The sequence below is a fragment of the Achroia grisella genome, unplaced genomic scaffold (assembly GCF_030625045.1).
Source record: "Achroia grisella isolate CSIRO2021 unplaced genomic scaffold, CSIRO_AGI_Agris_v1 utg8191, whole genome shotgun sequence".
Classification (NCBI taxonomy): Eukaryota; Metazoa; Arthropoda; class Insecta; order Lepidoptera; family Pyralidae; genus Achroia; species Achroia grisella.
In genome coordinates, this window is record NW_026713033.1 from 18,158 (window position 1) to 46,138 (window position 27,981).

Consider the following 27,981-nt stretch of genomic DNA (forward strand, 5'->3'; position numbering starts at 1 on the left):
TATTTATATGAAAATTAAATATTATACTGTCTATTATTTATAATAATAATATTAATAAAATAATAATAAAACCAGTAAAGTCCGAGAAAGTGAGATGATAATAATAATAATAATCTCAGGACAATTCACACAGCGCCATCTGTATCCAAGTTAAGCTAGCTAAAGCTTGTGTTATGGGTACTAGATAACTGATACAAATACATAGATATATTTTTTTTGTAAGTCCATACATATTATACATAGAAAACAGCCAGAACGATACAAACAATCATATTCATGAATACAAAATGTTTGTACCGTGCGAGGAATCGAACACGCGATCATCGGAAGTAAGGCGGTGAGCTAAACCGCTGGACCACCGAGGCCGTTTAGTCGTCGTCTTATATATAATACTAGCTGACCGGCAAACGTTGTTTTGCCATATAGATTAATATCGCTATTAAAAAATAGGAGTTGATGATAGAAGGGTGAAAATTTAGGGTTGTACGTATTTTTAATGCCATAGAATAAAAAAAGGTTGTCGAAAAAATGAAAAAAATTTTGGGGTGGTCCGCCCTTAACACTTATGGGTATAAAAATTAGTTATAAACCTATCAGACCTACTAAATATAAATATAAAATTTCATCAAAATCAGTCAAGCCGTTTCGGAGGTGTAAAACACGAATCCTGCGACACGAGAATTTTATATATTAGGAGTATGTGTGTATAATTTGTCTATTGTATTAAAAAGCAGGTTAACTCTATTAATGTATGTACGTTCATACATATAAGCATTTTTTTGTTATAATTTAATTGTCACCAATTTTAATAGCGATTTTGATATGGCAAATCGTTTGTGGGGTAAGTTAGTGTTAAATAAAAAATAATTATTCAAATTCAAATTCAAATTCAAAAATCATTTATTCATGTAGGACATTTTAGCCGCTTATGAACGTCAAATTTTTACATTATAATTTTATTTTTTTCCCTACCGTCCAGTTCGGTATATAGATCCAATTGAGAAGAACTGGCAAGAAACTCAATTGAATTACTTTTTCAATTGAGTTTCTTGCCAGTTCTTCATTACACAATTTGTCAGTTTGCATTTACTGCGGACCCGAATAGTTTCATACGATTTTAACATGTTGAATTTTGGCGTACATGTACCAGTATAATGTACCGTCTGGAGGCATTAATTTACAAGTTACAAAGTACCCTGCTTTAGTTGGTACAAGTAACCCCTGCCCCAAGTTGCGACCCGGACAGATTTCCCCGGAGAACACTTCAGCCGGTACATCGTTGCGCATAAAAGAAAGAAAAAAAAGAAAGAAAAGGGTAGGCAATGATAATATCAACATGCCGATTGATTTATATAATTTTTTGTTTTACAAAACTGTGGCAGAACCTTTCTGTTGCTTTTGTTTTTTTTCCTAGACAATTCATAGAGCGCCATCTAGTCCCGAGCTAAGCAAAGCTTGATCTAAGGGTATTAAACAATTGATAAGTAAAACTTGAGCTAAGGACACTAGACAACTGATATAAATACTCCACATAACAATAAAGTCTATTAAATTGAAATAGTTTGTTTTGTTTTTTTTCTAGACAATTCACACAGCGCCATCTAGTCCCGAGCTAAGCAAAGCTTGATCTAAGGGTATTAGACAATTGATATAAATACTCCACATAACAATAAATTCTATTAAATTGAAATAGTTTCTTTTGTTTTTTTTCCTAGACAATTCACACAGCGCCATCTAATCCCGAGCTAAGTAAAACTTGAGCTAAGGACACTAGACAACTGATATAAATACTCCACCTAACAATAAATTCTATTAAATTGAAATAGTTCGTTTTGTTTTTTTTTCTAGATAATTCACACAGCGCCATCTAGTCCCGAGCTAAGCAAAGCTTAATCTAAAGGTATTAGACAATTGATATAAATACTCCACATAACAATAAATTCTATTAAGTTGAAATAGTTCGTTTTGTTTTTTTTTTCTAGACAATTCACACAGCGCCATCTAGTTCCAACTTAAGTAAAACTTGAGCTAAGGACACTAGACAACTGATATAAATACTCCTAGACAACTGGTACAAATACTAGTAATAAATTCTATTAAATCAAAATAGAAATAGAAATAATATTCATTCAAATAAACTTAATATAAGCACTTTTGAATAGTCATATTTTATTATTCAAACGATTTGAAACGCAAATTCATAACAAGAAGAATTAATAAGAAGTTTGCATGTTGCACTTTTAATTTTAATAAATATTAGTGAAATTAATTTAAATTTCATTAAATTATGACATTATCTTATTTAATAAATTTAAAGTTATTAAAGATATCAATATGAGAGGCACTATGTATAAAAATTTAATTTTCAAACCTATATATATTAACATATCCTATGGTAAATGTAGATATCAGTCTGTAGGTTCATTTGAAACGAAGATTCGTCAGGAGAAACCTTTGTGTTAATCTTTTAAAAAAAATTTGGTGACATTAAATTAAATTATGATACAATCTCCTAATTCTAATAAAATTAAAAGTTTTTAATATATATATATATATATATGAGAGGCACTATAGTATGTACACAAACATTTTCAGACATATATTATTACATCTTCTGGTAAATATTACTTTATAGACTGTGGAATAATAATAATGTACTTAGACAATTGATACAGGGCCATCTAGTCTCAAGTTAAGTTAAGCTACATATGCTTGTGTTATGGGCATTAGACTACTGATATAAATGCATAGTTACTTTTTTGCAAATACATACATAATATACATAGAAACACCCAGATCGATACAAACAATCATACTCATGAATACAAATGTTTGTACCGTACGAGGAATCGAACCCGCAACCATCGGACGTGAAGCGGTGTGCTAATCCACTAGACCACCGAGGTCGTCAACATTTACTATAGTGATAAAAGTAAAAAAAATCTAATAAATAATTACCTTATATGTGCCAAGGTGCTCGACCACACACGGGAGGCTGGCATCTCTGCCAAGTGCAACTGTGACGTTGGGTATCGGCTCGGCAAAACGGGGCTCTTCTGTTAACACTGTGGACAATAACAATACTTTAATAGAAATAGAAATAATCTTTATTCAAATAAACTCATTACAAGCACTTTTGAATAGTCACATTTTGATTCTACCACTCATTCGGAATGCAGATTCATCACAAGAAGAATGAGCAAGAAACTTGTGTGTTGCTCTTTTTAATAGATGTTTTTTTTTATATAAATAATTACAGTATAACAAGTAAGAGGCATGCGATAATCAACATAGAAGTCGCTACGCACTCATTATTAATGTAATCAGATAATATTGTCAGTGCTATGGATTTAAAGATTTTCTATAAAAACATTATTATCGTTAACGAATTTTTAAAATATATTACTACTATTTATTATTAATAATAACAACTAGCTGTACGCGCGACTTCTTCTGCGTGGAATTTTGCAATATTACTTTATTTTTCTAAAGTAAAAGTAGCCTAAGTTACTCCTTATTACATCACCTACATGCCAATAAATTCCCGTCAAAATCAATTTCAGAGATTAGCCAAAACAAACAGTCTGTATGTTTGTTACGGCTAATTGTTGAAAGATAGACAAAAATTGCTAAAAAAATATTTTGGAGTATGTACCGTAGTTACATTCATATGCATGTAGTAAAAAACGGTTATTTCAATATTACAAACAGACACTCCAATTTTATTTATATGTATAGATAATAATTTATTTATTCAGACAACTAGATCCATTTGTGTCAGTAATTACCTTAAAAACTATGTTAGTAGAAATAGAAATAGAAATAATCTTTTTTCAAATAAACTTACTAAAAGCTCTTTTGAATAGTCACATTTTTTTATTCTTCAACTCATTCGGAATGCAGACTCATCACAAGAAGAATGAGCAAGAAACTTGTGTGTTGCTCTTTGAATTAAATATTGTTTCAATTAGATTTACATTAACAAGGATTAGGCATGCGACAATCAACGTAGAAACCGCTACGCACTTAATCTCTGTTCAATCAGATTAGTGAGATTATACATTAATTAAATTTATAATTCAATACATATTTTACAGTTATTTTACCTATCTATGTGAATATGAAATGAAAATAAGTTCGGTAGTGTTGGAGTTTATAGCTTTCTATATGAAATTTTATATATATATACTCGTATATATAATAGGTCAAGAGGTTGTTTTCGTACATTGCCTAAAATTTTAATACATTTCTTAAAAGAATATTTGATTATTTGATGTAATTTTAAGATGTATAAATATATAGACAAGAAAGTATAATCAACATAAAAACAGTAGGTACTATATATGTATTTTGTACGCCCATAGCAGAATAATTGCTTGCCGTGAATGTAGTTATTGCTTTTCAATTTAAACAGTAACCATTCCGATCAATCCGATTGAATTAGTCCATAAATATCTATTTTTCCATACACCATCGAAACATCCTTTGTTGCAAATAACATCATGACCACCATGGTGTTATTATTAGAGCCATGATAGCTAAAATAATAAAGTATATCCAATAAAATCTGGATCTAAAGTTTGAACTTTATATCGAGCATGATTGTTTCAAGTTGAAATGAATAAATAAATAAATTATAAAAAAAAGTTACTCCATTACGTCATTTATAGTATTTATACCATAGGCTGTATCAATCATAGTTTTCATTAATTACAATATTTAACTCCTTTGATATTGTTATTACTTTTAAAAATATTATAATATATAATAATTTAAATGAAATTTATTGAAAACATGTATAAAACATGTTTTCAATAAATTTCAATTATTGATACATTATTCTTTTTATAATTCACAACTGCACATTAATATATTACATTATTATAAACTACGCATAGACACTCGTACAGTCCACCGATCCATTACATTTTTGGTCCTTTGAGCCGGATTATTGAAATTTCACACGCTGCCGTAAGTTGAAATTTCCCGACGTAAATTATTTTCCAAATTTCATTTATCATATTTCACTACATATTGTCATTATCTAAATTACAATATCTCTGGAATAATCTCTGAATATTTGGACTTAGAAGAGCATTGGGTATTTTTTGTTCATCTCAGCCAGGAAGACGTCCACCGCTGGATAGAGGCCTCCCCCAAAGATCTCCACGACGATCGATCCTGCGCTGCTCGCATCCATTGCCTTCCAACGATCTTATACCAGATCGTCGGTCCACCTTGCTGGAGTCTTCCCACGCTGCGTCTTCCGGTCCGCGGTCGCCACTGGAGAACTTTACTGCCCCAACGGCCATCTGTCCCACGAGCTATGTGCCCTGCCCATTGCCACTTCAGTTTTACAATTCTTCGGGCTTCGGTCATTCTGGTTCTTCTGCGGATCTCCTCATTTCTGATACGATCACACAGAGAAACTCCGAGCATAGCCCTCTCCATTGCCCTCTGAGTGACTCTAAGCTTATGAGTCCATTTTTTTGTTAATTAAAATTAATTAACGAATATTTCGTATTACATACACAAATAAAAACAAACCAATTGTGTTAAAATCTATATTTTTTGAGGTCGGCGTCCGAAACAATAAAACCGTCTTCATCGTTCAACCAGCGAGCTTTATTAAACGATAGAAACAAAGCGTTGAAGAATTTCAAAGCAAAACACAAAGATGTTTTCTGAGCGGTGAGGATTGACATTTTTAATCAACCACGAAGTTCGGCCCTCGTAATGACAGGCAAAACATTGTTTATTACCAAAGTTCGGTGGATAAAGGCAGATAACAACACTTTGTAAAGCCCCGCTCGATAAGGGACAGCCACTGTTTCCCTTTTATTAAATTAAGTTTTTAGCTTTGTTGTGCAATATTGGAGTTTTCTGATTATTAACATTGAGTGTTAATGGAAAGCAATTTTGGAATAAATTCAAATTCAAAAACCATTTATTCATGCAGGACATTTTAGCCGCTTATGAACGTCAAATTTTTTATATTACATTTCAATTTTTTTCCCTACCGTCCAGTTCAGTACCTATATAGCTCCAATTGAGAGTATATAGCTCCAATTGAGAAGAACAAGAAACTCAATTGAATTACTTTTTTTTTAAAGCCAGTTTATATACAATGTATATTTATATAGGTGTCTATGTCTAACAATAAATGAAAATCCCGTGCATGAACAACTATTGCCATGCACGCTCGTCATTCAAGTAATCGTTTAGTGAGTAATAGGCTTTGCTCAGTAATGATTTAATGATTTAGTGTTAGTTTAATGATTAGATGTTTTGAATTTATATAAGCCAGTTTATATACAATGTATATTTATATAGGTGTCTATGTCTAACATTAAATTAAAATCCCGTGCATGAACAACTATTGCCATGCACGTTCGTCATTCAAGTAATCGTTTAGTGAGTAATAGGCCTTGCTCAGTAATGATTTAATGATTTAGTGTTAGTTTAATGATTAGATGTTTTGAATTTATATAAGCCAGTTTATATACAATGTATATTTATATAGGTGTCTATGTCTAACATTAAATGAAAATCCCGTGCATGAACAACTATTGCCATGCACGCTCGTCATTCAAGTAATCGTTACACATGTTTTTATTTTTTATGTATCTACAGTTATTTCAATTACAATTACACAGTAATCTAGATACATCAATATAATAATTGTGTTTAATAATGTCTAGTAAGACAAATCCAATATTGTGTACTAAGCACTGCTGTGTCTAAACTGTGTCACCCCACCTTACATTTTCCTATTGCCATTTAGTATATAAGATCAATATTTTTATGTACATTTTGTCAGTCATATACATCGTCTCAACCGACAACATAGTATTATTACCGCAACATTAATCTTACCAGAAGTACATTGTAAAAGTTGAGTAAAAGTGTATACCTAAGTCTCACTTATTTGTAGCAAGCAGCTTGTTTTGTAGTAATATCTCAAGACAAACATACAACGCCGTTTAGTCTGAAGCTAACCAGATGTAGTGTAACAAGTACTAGATTTTTTTTAGGAAAATCCATCACCGAGAACCAGTCCCTTAGGAAGGAATGAATATTTCCGGACTCCTACCTGATAAAAACCTGACGACTATTTCTCCTTGAATCATATCGCCCGGGCCATGGGAACCATAGCATTCATCCAAGAACATTAGTCGGACCTAGGTGGTCTAGCGGTTGAGTACACTGCTTTTTTTTCCGACGGGCGCGGGTTTGATTTGATCCTCGTACGGTACAAACATGAGTATGATTGGTCTGGGTATGTTCTACGTATATTATGCATGTAATTAAAAAACAAAAAAAAACGATTTATATCAGTTGTCTAGTACCCATAACACAAGCTCTGCTTAGCTTGGGACTAGATGGCATAGTGTGAATTGTCCTGGATAATTATTATTATTTATAAAATACTAATATAAAATACATTTTTTAAGGTTCATACATAATATGTATGTATCTGGGCAGTACCTGAATATCAGTGGTTTGCTGTTTGTATGCTGCAAACAATACACTGAGGTGCTGCCTTTTTACGTATCGGATATGCACACACACTACGTTACTCATACCGTTTTTTGTTATCTGTATTGCATTTTATTTTATCTGTATATCTGTTGTGCATTGTATTTTGTTGACTTCACTAATGTAATGTGTATATCTGTTTTTATTTTTGTTCTTATTATTACAGCGCCTTGTGTGTGTGTGTGTGTGTGTGTGTGCCTTTAACGCGAATAAAATTTTTATCTATCTATCTAATCATACATATAGATACATAAATAAACATACACAGGAACACAAATTTTTGTACTGTGCGAGGAATCGAACCCTCATCGGAAGTAAAGCAATGCTAATCGACTACACTGACTCAATCTTATATCCACACATATCAATTTCATAGATCAGCTGGACCGATTTATATTCAAATCGTGTAATCGACACTTTAACATCTCAACTTGCTTCATAGTTCAACAAGTTATGCGTGCTCACTTTACTAGATGGTTGAAAAGAAATACTTTTCATCTCAATATATCTGTTAAAAAATATACACTATTTCTATTAATTTAACTATTTACTTCTTTCTGCCAATTCTCACAGCCACATTGTGGAATAAAAAAATTTGCCATTTTCAAAAACATACAAAAAATGTTGTGTTAAACAAAATTCACATTTTCGTTCACATTCAAGTACGTAATTGTGATTTTATTTAATTGTAGTCTCTTTGTGAAGAAATATTTATTTAAATAACTTTAATGCACGTAATTTTATAGTAAATGTGGCGAATTTAAAACCATGCACCGTTTTCTACCAGCCAACCGTGGATGATAGAAAATTATTGTTGGCGGTGGAAATATAAATATATGATATACTAGCTGTGCCCGCGACGTCGTCCGCCTGAAATAGTGATATTGGCCCAGAAATATTTCATAATGTAACCCAAAAAATATAAAAAAAATAAATTCATCATTCCAGCTACAAGAATGACGAATTTTAATGCAAATTTTCATCCCCTATTGTATTTCAGTAACTGTAATTTTTTTACAAACTTTGAATGTCATATTTACTTATATTTGTTACCAATTGTAACGACCACCCCCCCCCTAATTTAATTTGTAGAAAGTTTTATTGGTATATGATGGTGTAATAACTGCGAGATAAATATATATATCAATAATATAATTACGATATAGAGTATATTTTATGAATAATAATTATAAGGTATATATTTGAATCATTGAATCATTATGATTTTAATAAATAAGTGAGATATGCAAAGTAGGTGTGTAATATCAACAGCTCAAAAAATAATTTTCGAGCTTCTAAAAATGACGATACTTCCATACAATCTTTCAACCTCTTAGAACCCTTTTTCCGCTTCAAGAAGAAGCCTATATCCTTTCTCAGGTTCTAGACTATGTGTACCAAATTTCATTTATATCGGTTCAGTTTTTTTGGCGTGAAAGTGAAACAGACAGACAGACAGACAGACAAAGTTACTTTCGCATTTATAATATTAATAAGGAGTAAGGATAAGGATTAGACGTAACTATATGAATAAGAAACTATATACATATAATAATCGGACATTGAAATATTATGTACAGCCACAAATAATGGTAGAAAAAAACACAAAGATATAAAGATGGGACACAGAAGAAAGTACCTTGTTCAAATAATAAAGATTGCGTTCCATTAAAACGTTCATATACAAATACAATATGCAAAATGAAACAAAACTTAGACAGTTAATCATTGGATGTATAAAAAACTGTCTGAGCCAGAAAATAAAATGTTAACATTTCCCTTTTATGACAAATAAATGATATTATGTTTTGTCAATAGTCCTCTCAAAGAATATCCGCCTGTACAAATAGATCTTTGAAGGAAATGATTAAGTAGAAATATTCTGAGCATTCATATATTTTGGTTTCCGTTCCGTGCTGCCTACAAAGAATTTATTATGTTTTCCAATAATATGCTGAGTAGGCAAATGACTTAATAAAACATGTAATACAATACGTACAATACACTTGCGAACGGTTGGAAGTCTTTTTTCATTCGTTGTTTGACTAATCTGTAGAGAATTATCTTTTACTAGCTATTCCCGCGACTTCGTTCGGCTATGAATGGGAATTTCTTAGAACGGAACATGTTAAAAGTGTAAACAAAACTGTATGGTTACATTGTGACAGTTCGGCTAGTCATTTTAGTTTTAACGCCATATCTTCTAAAATGAATTATTATTTATCTTTTTTTTCATTTTGTACAAGACTAGATGTTCCCGCGACTTCGTCCGCGTGGATATTAACGTTATTTTTCTAAAATAAAAGTTGCCCTAAAGAAGTAAAACTTATTTTGTTCGTCTTAATTTATTCATTCCATTAGGTACTGATAGGTTCAAACTAATACATTTACATACTGGATCATCCCTTTTTTTATCCCCGTTGGGGTTGAATTTATAAATATCCTATTTAAGCGAACGTCTTCATTATAATAGCTCCAATCTTTAATTTCAGTTCAATCAGTCGAAAATATAAGAGGATTTATACAAAATTTCATGCCCTATTTTATCCCTTTAGGAGTGGAATTTATCAAAATCCTTTCTTAGGGGATGCCTACGTCATAGTAGCTTTATGCATGCAGTCTCAGCCCGATCGGTTTAAAATTGACAATGTTTCATACAAACTTTCATCCTCTATTTTATCCCCTTGGGGGTAGAATTAATCAAAAGCCTTTCTTCTGTCATAACATCTACCTATATGCCAAATTTCATCCCGATCCGTCCAGTAGTTTGGGCTGTGCGTTGATAGATTACTATGTGAGTCAGTCACCTTTGAGTTATATATAATTAGATTATATAACTTGAATAATTGTCGAAGATATATTCAAATACCAAATTGAAAAATCATTTATTCATGTAGGACATTGTAGATGCTTATGAACGTCAAATTTTTACATTATAATTTTATTTCATTTCTCTACCGTTCAGTTCAGTATATAGGTCCAATTAAGAGGAACTGGCAAGAAACTCAATTTAATTACTTTTTTTTAAAAAAGTCAGTTTATTTACAATGTACATTTATATAGGTATCTATGTCTAGCATTAAATGAAAATCCCGTGCATGAACAGCGTCTAGCGTTTTAGCACACCGCTTTACGTCCGAAGGTCGCGGGTTCGATTCCCGCACGGCACAAACATGTGTATTCATGAGTATGATTATTTGTATCGGTCTGGGTATTTTCTATGTATAATTAATAAGTATAATTTAATATGTATAATACGTTTATTATTTACGAAGTAAAAAATATATGTATATTTGTATCAGTTATCTAGTACCCATAACACAAGCTTTAGCTAGCTTAACTTGGGTCTAGATGGAGCTGTGTGAATTGTTCTGATATTATTATATTATTATTATACTGTAATGTAACTTAACACTAGTCTTCCATTATAGTTGTTACAGTACAATTAAACGTAACGTTTATTTCCTTCAATTCTCATACTTCTTAATTGTAACTAAAAATTAGATTTTAACTTATTTAATCATAATGAATACTGTTGACTAGACCCTGGTGAGAACAAACAGTATTACAATATCATCAAGATTAATATATTTACTGTGTTAAAACATTTTGTAACAGGTACGGTTAGCAAACAAGGTAAGTGAATGGAGATGGTAGGGTTGCCAACACTTTTTGACTAAAAAACTGGTTTGTATAAGAAAAAAAGTATTTTTCAAATTGCTAATGTTTTTATTGCTTTAAAAAAGTATTTTTATGTGCTTTTAATACTAGAGCTGTGACAAATGTCACAACTAACAATTAACATCTAACATTTTGTTCAGTTTATAAATCGATAAATACCCATAATGAGTATTTTGTTTTACGCATCACAGTAAATGTTGAAAATAAAGTATTTTTGCATACTTTATTTGTATGTAAAAGTATAAAGTATTTACCAATAATAAAGTAGGATACTTTTTATAAAGTACTATCTACTCGCCCTGGCTTCGCACGGGTGTACATGTATTATATATATAAACCTTCCTCTTGAGTCACTCTATCTATTAAAAAAAACCGCTTCAAATTGCGTAGTTTTAAAGATTTAAGTATATATAGGGATGGACAGACAGAAAGAAAGAAAGAAAAAAATATTTATTCAGTACTTTTCAAAAATGTTACAATATAAAATACCAGACAGCGACAACGACTTTGTTTTATACTATGTAATGATGGTGGCAACCCTAGGAGTAGGGCTCTCCGCACGCAACCTCTCGCCTCTTACCTAAAATGATTAATGGAGGCCGATGCTCAGAGCTGAAAGGCTTGTTCTCGTGATCAGGCTTCAGGAATAATCACTCGTGGAAGATATTCTGATTTCGAAGTGTATAATGCTGAATAATTAAAGGGCAATCCAATATTACTAATCTGTACATATAAATGAAATTGTAGTGTCTGTTTGTAATATTGAAATAACCGTTTTTTACTACATAAATACGGTTCATACACTAAAATAACAATTTTTGTCTATCTGTACCGATTTTGACGGGACTTCTTTGGCAGGTAGCTGACGTAATAAGAAGTAACTTAACTTTTATTTTGGAAAAATAAAGTTAAATTCCACACGGACAAAAACAATAAAACAAAACACGACCGGCACGCTCTGCGCTCGTCGACTGAATGCCGCGGCTCACCCAACAAAAGAGGATTATTCAACTACCGACCTCCGTATTTATAGACCGAAGTCCGTGTAGTAGGGAGTGAAGCAGGTTTAATAGTTATCGTATGATAAACAACTTAGTTCGGTCTATAAATACTAGATGGCGTTATTTACAATATTTGTAATAATCTTTATATTGGGTACTTAATTAGTATTAAACACAAACTACCTTCTTTTAATTTCTATTTAAAATATCGGATTTTTCTACAATATTGATGTGAACTCTAACAATGGTGAGGTGGGATTTATTATTAGGCACATTGATTGAAGTAGAAAAAGTATAATCCATCACATTTAAAATAAGTATTGTTGCTAAGTAACAGTTTGTGTGTAACGTGCAACTGCAATTGGAACGAAATAAATTATATTTACAACTGTATACGTAATCCACTGAATATCTCTATCATTTATCCATACCGTTACGAAGGTCTTCGGTTACTTTGAGTAACGCTGTAGTGGTACTATCTCCTGGGCGAAAACCAGTTATATCTATCAGTTATCTAGTACCTATAACACAAGCTTTCATTGGGACTAGATGGCGCTGTGTAAATTGTCTAGGATTATTATTATTATTATTATTAACAGATATACTAAATAGATCAACAGAAAGTGTTAAACACACTTTTTAAAGTATGTTAGCTGTAACTTCCGCTGGTGGCGCCACCGTCGTGCGGCGCGTCTATAAAAGGCTGCGAAACCCGGTGTGCGGCCTCTTTAACCTCCCCACGGGCCCACCACCCCGACCACACTTTTACACACACACACGACACCGTCCTCGCTGGCGAAGACGACGACCTCAAACACTCAATATCGCGCATTCAACCGGGCGCCTGCGCGCGCCCGGGCGCTCCACATCGGCGCCCCCGGGCCCCCCCCCCCCCCCCGATCGATCCCCCGTCCAATTCAAACGGGGATCGAAATTACGACGGGCTGAGCCGAGGTTCGAACCCCTAGTGGTGCCCTCAGACTAAAGTCGTATCCGTCAGGCAGGAGTTGGCCTTCAGCCGCTCCATAAATCCTTCCGCGGGTTTGGAGTGCCATCTGCACTCGCCCCATAACATCCGGTGAAGCTGTAAAGGCCAGCTATGGCCAACAGCATTAGAGTAGTCCGAAAAGAAAAAAAAGTGGCCTCTTTTGGTCGACAGAAGTGCTCTCGAACGAATCTCCGTATCATACCGTATTTGCTTTATAAATTCTTGTACTGATTTTGTTAAAATTAATTATACGATTTGTTATAAATTTCTTTTATTTAATTAAATTTAGAGTTCATTCCTAACTATTAACCTAAAATTTTATTTTCTAAAGGAGTTCAGTTTTAGTTTCTAAGAACACAAACTAATAAACACGGCAAAGACACATTAAAGTCCATAAAATTAGATCCAAGTTAATAACACAATGTTCTTATCGGCCACACCTTTGCAACTCCAACTAACCCGTAATACAGCCAAATTAAATTGACACCATCACTAATTTAATAAGCAATTGTTCAAAGTCTATCCTAGTTATCGTCTCGGATATGAGTCGCGAGATTTAATTACCCAAGTTGGAGCACTCCAAAATATTGTCTTCATTAAGCGCGTGCCCTTTGAACCGGCTTTTATTTGAAAAGTTCCCGTGTAATTTCATGAACTTTGTTAGGTTGGCAATTAGCTATTTTATTTTTGATATTCATCTTTTTCAAAGCAGATTTGTCTAGGATGTGCTCTCGTTTCAAAGGTTAATCGTAGACAGGTTTAAGAGTAGAAATTTTCATGAAATAATAATAAGATAAGAAAGGTAAAATTAATATCTAGAACAGGAATAATTTTGCGAGTATCTTAATCTTTACTAATTTTGAGTCTTTTGACCTCGAATATTATTAAAAAATAGCTATTTAGTCAAAAAAGACACTATAACTATTTCCATTTTATCTTTTTGCGTGACTCATTGTTATTTGTACATCTTTTCTATGTTATAGTTGCTGAATTTGTTTTTTTTTTGTTATGTTCCATCTGCTGTTGCTATTTCATTGTCAGACTATTAAGTATGTTATATGATATATACATGTTATATTTAGGTATATATTTTATTCAGATTTATCTATAGCTTTCTATATATTGTATGTATTTGTATATGTATGTTTACATGTACTTTTACTTACGTTTAGTAAATATATATTATTTATGACATAGGTTTTATTTTTCTTATTGATTACATTTGCACCGCCTACAGTTTCTCTGCACAACCTGTGGTTGACTGGTAGAAAATGCCGTAAGGCGTTAAGTCCGCCATATGTACTTTTACCTTGGTATTTTGTGCATTGAAGTTATATAAAGAAAAAAAAAATAACACACCAACCGTCCGACTTCAATCGAAGGTTCCGCCAAGACAGTATGTCGTGTCTTATTCAAATGCTGAAATAAAAAACTGTAGTAATAATGATGATTATAAATATCCATGGACGGTTCTCACAACGCCATCTAGACCCAAGGCAAGCAGATCTTATCTTATGGGTACTAAACAACTAATATAAATACTAAGATATTTTTTTTGTAAATACATACATAGTATATATAGAAACACCCAGATCGATATAATCACAGATAACATAACATATATACATATATTTGCACCGTGTGAGGAATCGAACCCGCCACAATAGAAACTAAAGCGGTTAAGGATACCGCTAGACCACCGAAACTCTCGTCATATTAGTAGTAAGTAATCTATACATATAAATAAAACTGGAGTTTCTGTTTGTAATATATTGTATTAGGTTGTATATAGATATGAATATAAATACGGTACGTACACCAAAATATAATTTTTTATTTTTTTGTCTGTCTGTCTGTCTGTCTGTTTATTCTTACTAATCTCTGAAATGGCTGGACCGATTTTGACGAGACCCTTTTTGGCAGGTAGCTGATATAATAAAGAGCAACTTAGGCTACTTTTATTTTAAAAAAATAAGGTTAAATTCCACGCGTACGACGTCGCGGGAACAACTAATCCTAAATATATAATCCAACAGCTACATTTAGAATGAGTAATACGAAATCTAATTTCACCTTAATAATTTCTGTTCTATTAATTTGTCTTTTATTGTGGATAAGCAAGCTTGTGTTTCCTATTACAAACAGTTGCTGTAAACCGATATTTTAGCGATAATGAGCCTAAGTTAAACAAACTCCCAGGTAGAACCTTCAGACTTGGATAGAACATATTTTGTAAAACAAAAACGAAGCAAAACTTGACTCAATAACAATAAGGCAAACTTTACAAAAACAATAAGATTGAAGTTAATAAAGAAACGATACGCTATTGAAATCCTTAAGTCTATAGTCAGCCCGATAAGTAACAGTGAAAGGTTTTATAAAACGTCTTTCATACCTGTTTCTGTCACTAATGACTTCATTTCTATTACGTAAATAAAGAATCGATATGCTATTGAAATCCTCAAGTCTATAGTCAGCCCGATAAGTAACAGTGGAATGTTTTATACCACTTTTTTCATACCCGTTTCTATCACTAATAACTTTATTTCTATCGCGTTAATAAAGAAACGATATGCTATTGAAATCCTCAAGTCTATAGTCAGCCGGATAAGTATCAGTGAAAGGTCTTATACCACGTCCTTCATAGCTGGTTCTATCACTAATGACTTCATTTCTATCGCGTAAATAAAGAATCGATATGCTATTGAAATCCTTAAGTCTATAGTCAGCCCGATAAGTAACAGTGAAAGGTTTTATACCACGTCTTTCATACTTGTTTCTATCACTAACAACATCTTTTCTATCTCCAACAAATACATTATAAAATACATTATTTAAATTATTTACCGGGTCTTATACACAAATAATTTTATGGCAAATAGAGGCACAACACATCGCAGCTGTTAAAAATCGACAACCACACAAATCAGCGATTGCCGATCATCTACTGAACGCTGGAACAAATCACTGGATTGAACTACATGCGCCTAAGGTCCTCTCTACTGATCGCCACTATTATCTACGAATGGTCCGGGAGGCGATTGAAATTAAGAAACATCCCAATTTTAACAGAGAGGATGGTTTAAAATTATCTTCTGCGTGGAATCCAGTCATAAATAAATTTAAACAAAGTTCAACAGTCGATAAGTATCTGAATACCGTGAGTGTTGTGTGTCGCGTACTTTCGTTGAACAATCTTGTGACGGTAGAAGAAAAAACTGCTGTCATCTGCCTACAATGACATCGCTGTTGCTCCAGTCAGCTCGTGACCACGGCTAGGGCAACCTAGTCGAAACGTCGAGAGAGGTAAATACCTTTATTTGCCATAAAATTATTCGTGTTAAGACCCGGTTAATAATTTAAATAATATATACATTTTAAAAGTTTTTAAGATTACAGTGCATGTAATAGCTGAGAACACCACATGTGCACGTTCATACTTAATAATAATAATAACAACTTCACCTTACTTTCATACTTCTTTAAAATGCTAACACATGTAGAATTGTCCAAATATTTTTGTTTTTCTTTTAAAAAATCTTCATCAACATCTTTTCTTTTATAGTTGTCATTGTTTGGTAATTTTCACCCACAAATACAAGCACCCCATCAAAGGGAGACATATCTAAAATATGTAACTCAAAGGGGACTGACATAGTGATCTATCAACGCACAGCCCAAACCACTGGACGGATCGAATTCGGCATGCAGGTAGATGTTGGATGATGGATGACGTAGGCATCCGCTAAGAGAGGATTTTGATTAATTCTACCCCCAAGGGGATAAAATAGAAAGAAATAAAATAAATAGGGATGAAAGTTTGTATGAAACTTTGTCAATTTTAAACCGATCGGGCTGAGACTCTGCTTGCGTAAAGCTATGACGTAGGCATCCGCTAAGAAAGGAAACAAAAGTAAAGCCGCAAAAACTATACCTAATTAATAATAATACTTCTAAAATATATATAACAATATTATTTTTTTATTATTATTAATGGGTTTGCGCTTGGTGTTACCTCATCTGATGGGAAATGATGGTTGAACCTAGGATGTAGTGCGCTTACCCAAAAGATATCTTTTCACCACAGACTTGAAGAATCCGGGGTTGTATTTCTCCGGGAACCCGAACGCTGGTAGAGAATAGGAATACTTGATAGATAAGAATGGATGTCATCCTTATGTCATCAATACTTGTAATCAAGATTGAAATATTTTTCTTTATAGAAATAGAAATAATATTTATTCTAATAAACTTAATACACGCATTTTTAAATAGTCACATTTTTTGTTTCTGCCACTCAACTAGAATGCAGAATAATCACAAGAAGAATGAGCAAGAATTCGATATTGTGACAGCGTTAGTCTAGCAGTTTAGAATACCGTTTCAATCCCGATGGTCGCGGGTTCGATTACTCGCACGGCACGAACATTATTTTGTACTCATGAGTATGATTGTTTATGTCAGTCTGGATGTTTTCTATGTTATTATGTATGTATTTGCATAAAAAAGTATTTATATTTGCTGTCTAGTACCCATAACACAAGCTCTGTTTATAGTGGGACTAGATGGCGCTGTGTTAATTATCCAGGGTAATTTATTTATTGTCCATAGTACAGTATAGAAAGATTATGATTAAAATGACCCTTCCCTTCCTCTAGCACTCGCGCTGCCGGAAATATTGCCGGGCGACAACTGAGCGAGAGGGCTGAATGTAAAAACACGCTTCCACTCGCGCTGCCAGTCCTTTGACTCGCGCACGAAAAACCGACAATCGAGGGAGCACCGGGCAGCGCGAGTGGCAGCGCCAATGGCATGGGAAGCGTTTCCACTCGTGTTTCCACTCTCGCGCTGCTCACTTCCCTGCCCACTCGGGCTGAGTGTAAATTGGGTATAACGTTGCGTTTATTTGAATTGTCAAAGTGAAGCCGTTTATTACCAACATCACGCTCACGTTAACTTTACTTGCGCCCAGTCGTCAATAGATGGCGTGAACAGATTAAAAAATACTCATTCGTATGACGACGGACAGACGGAATGTAATTATTATATTGTAATAATTAACAAGGCTCGTTTATATGTTATAATTATAACTTCTATAACTTCTGTAGAAACAACATTTAGAATATAATTAATTAATAGGAAGACTTTATTAAAAGTTGCTTTGAAATGAGATAAGTCTATATTATTTCTTGGAAAATGATACAGCGACGTATTTAGAAATAATGCTAATAGGGAAGTTAGTATACGTAACGTTTTTAGATACAGTAATATTTATCAACGGCCTCGGTGATCTAGCAGTTAATCACACTGGTTAACTTCCAATGGTCGCTGATTCGACTCGGACGGTGCAAACATTTGTATTCATGAGTGTGATTGTTTGTATCGGTCTTGGTGTTTCCTATATATATTATATATGTATTTAAAAAAAAAATATATGAGTATTTAGTATTTATGTGTTGTCTAGTACCCATGACACAAGCTCTGCTTAACTTGCTTGGCTGTATGTTAATTGTGCAAGTAAATATATATATATTTAATTATAGGAGCGAACACAATATCAGTGTTGGAGATTTATCTGTAGCTCTTTACTGAGTTGCCTCTAAATCCTCTCTAATCTAATCTAATACAAATCTAATCTCATCTTTGCGACATATAAAGCCACCTCCATTTTTTAAATAAGTAAACTATATTTTACTATATCATAATATATGTATTTCTCTACGTGACCTTTCCCTCACTGCTGAAAATTGCTCTTCTAAGCTATCTTGTCGACCAGCTGCCGCCATTGGTTAAGCTCAGACGCTTGGTATAGGGCAGTACAGATGTGTTGATGAATAAATAATTTATCTAAAAAAATTAAAAATGTAATAGATCGCTTTAGCTCCACCTACCTTGGCATATAATGGTGATAATCTGTATGATGCTGATGGCGAAGCTCTTGCACGGCCCTCGTTTCCCGCTCATCTTAGTACTGTATCATGTTTTGAATCACCAACCAGTGTCGTTTGTGTGCAGATGCCTTCGACTGCCTTCCATTTAGTTTCTGTAATAGAAACGTACATCCTTAAGAATTATTTAATAGAAATAGAAATAATTTTTATTCAAGTAAACTTAATATAAGCACTTTTGAATAGTCACATTTATTTTATTCTACCGCTCATTCGGAATGAAGTCTCATCACAAGAAGAATGAGTAAGAAACTTGTGTGTTGCTATTTTAAATAAATATTGTTTTAATTAGATTTATTTCATGCGATAATCAACATAGAAACCGCTACGCACTTAGTCTCTGTTCAATCAGATAACATTGTCGGCGATATGAATTTTAAGTTAGATATTTTATACAAAACATTATTATCATTTATAAATTCTTCAATTGTATAATAAGCTTATAAAGACTTGTAAAAACAAAGAAAATACATTATAAGACATTCGAACCTTTTTTCTGGTAAATCGAATTCAGTTTCTCGATATTTTTAATCGAAATAATATATATATATATTTATATATGTTTATTATTATTATTTTTTTTTTCAAAAATTTTCATCTACCCTCTTAAGGAGAGGAGATGGCAACATACCCCCGGCAGAAGCACAGTCGGCCGGGGTTCAGGGCCCCAGGGAGAGAAACCGGCGTACAATGCGGGCAGAATCTAAGAGCACCGCTTTCTGCACCTTTCCCGGGAGTGAGCCGCCGTTCAACCGTTCACCGACATAACGATGGGAATGATGATGATTATTATTATTATTTTATTGAAATTTATATTTAAAATATTTTGCTTTATATTTGTATACCTTTTTTTGACATTTCTCATTAATATTAGTGCACCGCCAACAATCTTTCTCTGCACCACTCATGGTTGCCTGGTACATAACGCCGTATGGTATTATGTCCGCCATATGTACACATTGTTTTTGTGCATTAAAATTTAATAAATAAATAAATAAAATATATCTGTCTGAAGTTTGATACAATTGCGAATACGCGCCAAATTTAAATAAAGAATTTCATTTTTATGTATTCCTACAAAATATTTTTCTGTCAAATTCCATTTGGTCAAACAAAGAATTACATTATAGACTGATCTGAAGACGCATTCTAAATTTAAAATAAATAAATAAATAAAATATATCTGTCTGAAGTTTGATACAATTGCGAATACGCGCCAAATTTAAATAAAGAATTTCATTTTTATGTATTCCTACAAAATATTTTTCTGTCAAATTCCATTTGGTCAAACAAAGAATCCATTCATCAAAGACTGTCCAACGCATTCTAAATTTAAAACTATGTTACGATATATATAAGTGCGTTATGCTGGTTAACACACGAGGTAGAATTTCAGCCCCACTTGAAGACGAATAGGCGTAATAGAGCCAAGTGTGTTAAACACGCACGAATACCATACGACGTCTTTCAACACACTTGATTTTAAATAAACTCAACCATAAAACTGAGATACATACAGTTGTTTTCCCGTCGTTTTAAGTTTTTAAATCAGCGCACTGCTTACTGACAGGCTCCGCTGCTTTATATATCGACAGGGAATTCATCCCCACACGCTGGAACCTAAGTGGTCTCGGACAGTGCGGTTTCAGAGGAGCTTCCTCCCGCGTACATTGTGGAATGAACTTCCTGCCGAGGTTTTCCCACGAGACTACAGCATGGGGTTTTTCAAGTAGGGTTTCTTAAGGGTCGGCAATGCGATGAAATCCATGGTGTTTCAGACGTTCATAGGCTACGGTAATCATTTAACATCAGATGGGCCGTATGCTAGCCACCATCATAGTATAAAAAAATCGAAAACCGGTGAAAAATTAGATGCACTTTACGACCAAAGTTTGTTGAAAAAAAAAACATACTGCCAATATTTTGTTCTGAATGATTAATAAATCTAAATATATATAACTCAAACGTGACTGACATAGTGATCTATCAATGCACAGCCCAAACTACTGGACGGATCGGGCTGAAATTTGGCATGTAGTGTAGATGTTATGACGTAGGCATTCTTTAAGAAAGGATTTCGATTAGTTCTACCCCCAAGGGGATAAAATAGAGGATGAAAGTTGTCTGAAACTTTGTCAATTTTAAACCGATCGGGCTGAGACTTTGCATGCATAAAGCTACTATGACGTAGGCATCCCCTAAGAAAGGATTTTGATAAATGGGATAAATTAAAGCGAGCGAAGCCGCAGGCAAAAGCTAATAAGTCATAATTTGGCTGCACATTTATTATAAATACGAGGCAATATATTACAGGAAGCGAGACAAACATATAGCGATTTTATCAGCTCTCTATGTGTTTTATGTGCTTTATCGGAGTGCTGGTAATTAATGAGTTTTGGACTCATTAATCTAATTTTACAATATACTATCGACCTGCCCCGGTTTCGTATGGGTGTATAGTGTATGTGGCAAAGATTCTATAACTATATGTCAAGTAAAAGTATCTAAAATACCTGATAAGGGAGAAGTTTTGATGATTTTAAAAATAATATACGGAGATAATAAGAATGACTCTGATACGACACCGATACAATAGAATATTATAGAAAAATACGTTATTAAACTATAATTATCAAATTTAAAGGCAATATAAAAATGCAATATATATCTTCTAGAAGGAAAATAATCTATAGGCTGCCTAAAGTTGTGACGGGACATCTAAAATTAATCGTCATCATCGCAGCCCGGAAGACGTCCACTGCTGGACATAGGCCTCCCCCAAAGATCCCCACGACGATCGGTCCTGCGCTGCTCGCATCTAATGCCTTCCAGCGATCTTGATCAGATCGTCGGTCCACCTTGCTGGAGGCCTTCCCACGCTGCGTCTTTTGATCCATGGTCGCCACTCGAGGGCTTTATTGCCCCAACGGCCATCTGTCCTACGAGCTATGTGCCATGCCCATTGCCTTCAGTATCGCAATTCTTCGGGCTATGTCTAAAACTAATAACTAAAAACAATTATAAAATTTAAAAACAATATAAAAATACAATTTACAACCTTCCAAAAAGAAAGAACTTTTTTTAACGTAGCTCGATGCCTGAAGATGGAAAGTCTCAAACTAGTAACTAAGCAGGAATCATTAAATCACTGGCAGAAAATGCCGGGATTATTACATTCAAAAGCCAATACACTAATAGACTAATGCTATTGAAAAAATAACAATATATGCATCACTGAACACTGAAAATTAAATAAACACATAGCAAATTTAGATCTTAACAAAGATTTCCAGATTTTTCCAAATGGAACAGGAAACGCCATTACACATCCTATGTTGTAGCCTACTTATGCATAAATGAAATATCTCCTTTGGAAAGTATTCAGAGGAGATAAAAACCATCGCTCCTAAGAATATCCTTCAATTCTTATCCTTGACAGACCTAGGCAGCGAATTCTAAAAAAGGGCAAGCACAATAGATCTATACAGGTCACAGTGCTACAGGTCTCTTTAGCACCGAGTAAAGACCAACCCCCTTCATTACACAGCATAAAATAAAATCGCTATTGCTGTCTGTCCGTTTCTATGTATGCTTAAATCTTTAAAACAACGCAACGAATTTTGAAGCGGTTTTTAATAACTAGAGTGATTCAAGAGGAAGGTTTGTATATATAATACATGTACACCCATGCGAAGCCGAAGCGAGTAGGTAGTAATAAATAAAACAAAAGAATATTAACACTCTATCCATTGTAAATTGTCGCTAGTTCCAGGAATAATTCCCAGATTAGAAACAAGAAATAAAATGAGAAATTCAATTGAGTTTCTCGACAGTTCATCTCAATTGAATCTGTATACTGAACTGGACGGCAAGGAAATTGTTGCGGGGTAATAATACGATGTTGTCGGTTGAGACGATGTATATTACAGATGATAATAGACTGACAATATGTACATAAAAATATAGATCTTATATACTAAATGACAATAGGAAGATATAAGGTGGGGGACACAGTTTAGATACGGCAGTGCTTAATACACAATATTGGATTTGTCTTACTAGCCATTATTAAATGTAATTATTATTTTAATGTATCTAGGTAACTAAAATGTGCGAGGAAAAATGTTGTGGCACTTGATACGACACGACGAACTAATTGACAACATTATTGAAGGAAAAATAGATGGAAAGAGATATCAAGCAAGTTAAAGAAAAAGTTGGAGTCGTGTCGTATCAACAGCTAAAAGGACTGATAGAAGATCGTGGAAGGTGGCGGGAGCTCCGTCGACAAGAGCACAGCTCTTAAATTATGAATGAAAATGAATCTAGGTAACTGTGTCCTATAGAAATTATAATATAAAAAAATCTGACGTTCATAAACGGAAAAAATATACTACATGAATAAATGATTTTTGAATTTGAAGAAGATTAAAGTAACCTAGTGTGCAACAGAATACACTGTTACGTTACTGTTATTTCGGTGTACATGTCATTTGGTCCATGAATACCTTTGCAAACTAAAATCCCCGGCCGCATCGCAATCTGCCGGGATTGTGACCACACTGAAGTTTCTCTCATTCGTTCACGTAGGAATTATTTCACAAAGGCCATTTTCAGATATTCACTACAGAAATATGATAGCGAATACTGTAACTACCGTATAGTAATTTTAAGTAGCTATGACGTGGTCGAGTGTCTGGAGTAGTGATGCTCACTAAAATGTCTAGACATGTGGCGGCGTGGTGGGCCGGGTCATTGGGCTCCCTAAAATATGGTCGAGCGCAGTGATGACTGGCTCATCCGTCATACTCATGAACGAGTGCTGCTTGTAGGGTAGGGACTGGTCTGCTCTTATCACTACGACTGATTTAATGTTATTCTCTTTTTATATTTGACCCTAATAAATTAGTGCTGGTTGGTAGTTTATATTCACGCGTTTCGATTTATAAATGTAAACTTAGAAGGATTATTTAAAAGAGCAACACACAAGTTTCTAGCTCGTTCTTCTTGTTATGAGACAGCTTTCCAAATGAGCGATAGATTAAAAAAAAATGTTATGACTGTTCAAATGTGTTTAAATTAAGTTTATTTGAATAAATGATTTTCTATTCTATTCACAAGAGATAGTACCAAAGATTTTAACATTGTCTTTGTTAGCTGTTATTGATTTAACGTAGCAGGCGACGGAATTAGACCACAACGGCGGTCTACAGTTCCATTTTTATAATACCGTCCTCTGTTTAAAATACTGGATTCATTTAGTTGTAGACTTAATGAATCCAGTAAAACTAAACTAAAAACTAAAATACTTTACCCCAAGCGACTAAAAAGAAACGACATTGTGTAATGTTTGCAGTATGCTTAAGGAGTAGATTCTCCCGCTGGGGTGGACACTCCATTCTTAGATCCCATACCCAAAAAATCTGCTCATAGTTCTGGGACTGCTTGCAGATAAGAAAAGAGAAAAAAAAAATTTGTTGTAGACTTAAAGAGAGACTTAATAATTTATAGGGATATAAACTGTATAAATTTGTTTTATTACTAATTAAGTTTTATAGTAGTTGTTATATGCGACTTCGTTCGTGTATTAAAATAAATCGTGTTTATTAAAATAAACAAAATTTCTAAAATAAAGGTTGATTAAATTACTTAATATAATATTAGATATTTGCGAACGGATGTGCCGTCAAAATCGTTCCGATACAGAAATTAGCAAGAACAGAGAGACAGATTAATTTTTTTTTTTTTATCTAAGTACCGTATATACTTTCATATGCATCTAATAAAAAGCAGTTAATTTGAAACTACAAACAGACACTTCAAAATTATTTATATATATGACTGGCTGACTTAACTACTTTTTTTCAAGCAATATAATTTAGTTCTAAACTGTGCTGAATGAAATAAGTATTAGATTATTTTCATATGTTATCAGTATTTGCATGACCTGAAACCCAATCAAGTTTCTGGTGTCCCCTAAATTTTAACCTACCATCTAGTGTTTATAAATTGTGGTACTAAATTACTGGGCTCCAATACTGTAATGCTATTAGAACAAGTTCGAATAATAAATTCTCCGTTTAGCAATTACAGACAAAAAACGAAAACAGAGTTAAGTTAACAAACAAGCCAAATTCTCAACCCAATACTCTAAAATTATCAGAAGAAATGATGGACAGACGATCTGATCAAGGTCGCTAGAAAGCGCCGAATGAAAGCGCAAAACTGATGGTTATGGAGATTTTTGGGGAGGCCTTTGTTTAGCAGTGAATATCCTCCGGGCTGAAATGATGATGTTGATCAGGAGAAATTAGGGAAAAAAAAAAAAAAATTCTTAATTTACTAATTACCGATATATAATGAACTGAAATAGTTCTAAAAAATAATAGAAATAGAACAAACTCATAGTTACGTAATTAAATCAGGATTCTAAAAAAATGATACGATAAGCTTACTTCCCAAACCAATACTCCAATACTATTAAAATAAATTAGATAAAAAAAACTTTATTTACCTAATACAGATATAACGAAATCAGAATTCTATAAAAATGATAGAAATAGAACAAGCCCTATAGAGGAAGGAGATCAAAGACGAACATGTGCGAGTGAAGACGATGACAGCAAAAAAGGCACCGGTGTAGTCACATATATTTTACTGATTAATGTTGTATATAAAACAATAGAGTTATTATAAAAAGCATAGCCAATAAAAAAACATAAAACAGTTAGAAATACCCAAATCCATACCCAATACTCTAAAACAAATTAGAACAAATTAGATAAAAACGACTGATTTACCAATTACAGAAACATAACGAAATTGAAGTACTAAGATGATACAAATAGAACTAGTGCAAATCCCAAATCAATTGATGCTCTTCTAGAATCTATCGTTGTTAAAGTAAAAGCGAACGGTGGTCTCAAAGTAGAAAACGAAGTGCCTCTGACTCTGACCACACCGACGGAAGTCAACGGTCGTGCACGGCAACTAGATTTATCGACTAGCAAATTCAATTTTGTCAAACGAGAAATTGACTCAAAATTCCAGTGTCGACGCGATGTGGCATTACTCTTTTATAGATTCGAATTATCGAGGATACGCGGGGTCGATGTTGTTATAAAGGTTTTATTGATTGTGAATTTGTCTTCTGTAATCGGATTTAGTGTACTTCGTATCTGGTTCCTATTACAAGATTATTATTTTATATTTAAGGAAATAATCTTTATTCGAATGAACTTTGAGTTGAATTTTAAGTTTCTGAAGTTTGCTCCAGATCACATTTTCATTCAAATTCAAAAATCATTTATTCATGTAGAACATTTTAGCCGCTTATGAACATGAAATATTTTATATTATAATATTTTCATCGTGAAAGGAAATAGCTGCCATAGATTTTCTCTGGACACTACAGCATGGAGTTTTTCAAGAAGGACATATTAAGGTTTTCTAAGGGTCGACAACGCGAACTTGATACCAAGGGGTATTTTAAACGTCTATTTCCTACGGTAACAGTTTACCTTCAGGTGGACCGTATGCTTGGTTGTTACTAGTGTAGTGCAAAAATGAATATAAGTAGTTTTATATCATTGCCACATTGAAAAAACCAATAGGCAAATCAATATATAAATTTCTCGTGTAAAATTTTTTCAGGGTTTCTAACAAAACTCGCTCGAAACTAATTCTTATAAAAGTTTATGTGCGTATTTAGTAGGCCTGAGAATAGGACCAAAATGTAAATCTAGACCCAAATTCCTTTCTTTAAATTTTTAAATATTATCTTTTAAGTTTAGATATTTTGATACCCATACTTTGGAATTAATTCATCTGTTTATTAATTTACCAAATTTTTTTTAATGATCATTGTTTGTCATTTATCATCTATAATTTATAGCGTACAACGGCTATTACTCACTAAATGATTACTTGAATGACGAGCGTGCATGGCAATAGTTGTTCATGCACGGGATTTTCATTTAATGTTAGACATACACACCTATATAACTATATATTGTAATAAACTGGCTTTTAAAAAAAATGTTCAATTAAGTTTCTTGCCAGTTCTTCTCAATTTGATCTATATACTGAACTGTGCGGTAGGGAAAAAATTATAATTTAAAAAATTTGACGTTCTCAAACGGCTAATATCCTACATGAATAAATGAGTTTTGAATTTGAATTGTTATGTATGTTACAGATAAAATCTGTAACATAGTAGGTATTTGTTAATTTTATATATCTATATAATTCATCTAATTTATATGTTTTACATTTCAAAGCAAGCTGTAAGGCAAGTTGAAAAATATATTTTTTTGTATTTATATCAAATTATAAAATTTTATGTTATAATTTTCTTACATCAAGTTGGGGTCAGTGCTACCTTATATTGAAAAGGACAATATGAGCTTTTTGACGAAGTCAGATCCCCACAAAGGGCACATTATCCATAAACAGAACGTAGCCTGTGGGCACGTGCCTCCGATGTAAGCCCGACAAAATATCACCAAAAGGCTCTTTGAAAATGTTTGATACAGATTTGTTCAACCTTTAAGGGTCACATTTGAAATCTTTAACGTACCTTTGGTAATGATTTGATAGGTAGACCCTAAATATAGTTTTGAAGAAAACAAAATCAACTCAACACTCAATATTAATATACATATGAATAAAATTGCGAGTGTCTGTTTGTAATATTGAAATAATCGTTTTTTACTACATGCATATGAATATAAAACGGTACATACACCAAAATAACATTTTTTACAATTTTTGTCTTTCCGTATGTTTGTTCTAGCTAATCTCTGAAATGGCTGGACCGATTTTA

The 27,981-nt window shown here is 33.2% G+C and overlaps 1 long non-coding RNA gene across 1 annotated transcript in view; it reads right to left on the minus strand.

Moving 5' to 3' along the window:
* Positions 1-2,976: 2,976 nt before the first annotated feature.
* LOC131851929 (uncharacterized) overlaps positions 2,977-27,981 on the minus strand; it is a 53,663-nt gene continuing 28,658 nt past the window's right edge. The window contains exons 2-3 of the long non-coding RNA XR_009357903.1: positions 19,101-19,252; positions 2,977-3,065 (exon numbers count right to left, since the gene is read on the minus strand). This is a non-coding gene — a long non-coding RNA (uncharacterized LOC131851929). The remainder of the gene's footprint in view (positions 3,066-19,100; positions 19,253-27,981) is intronic.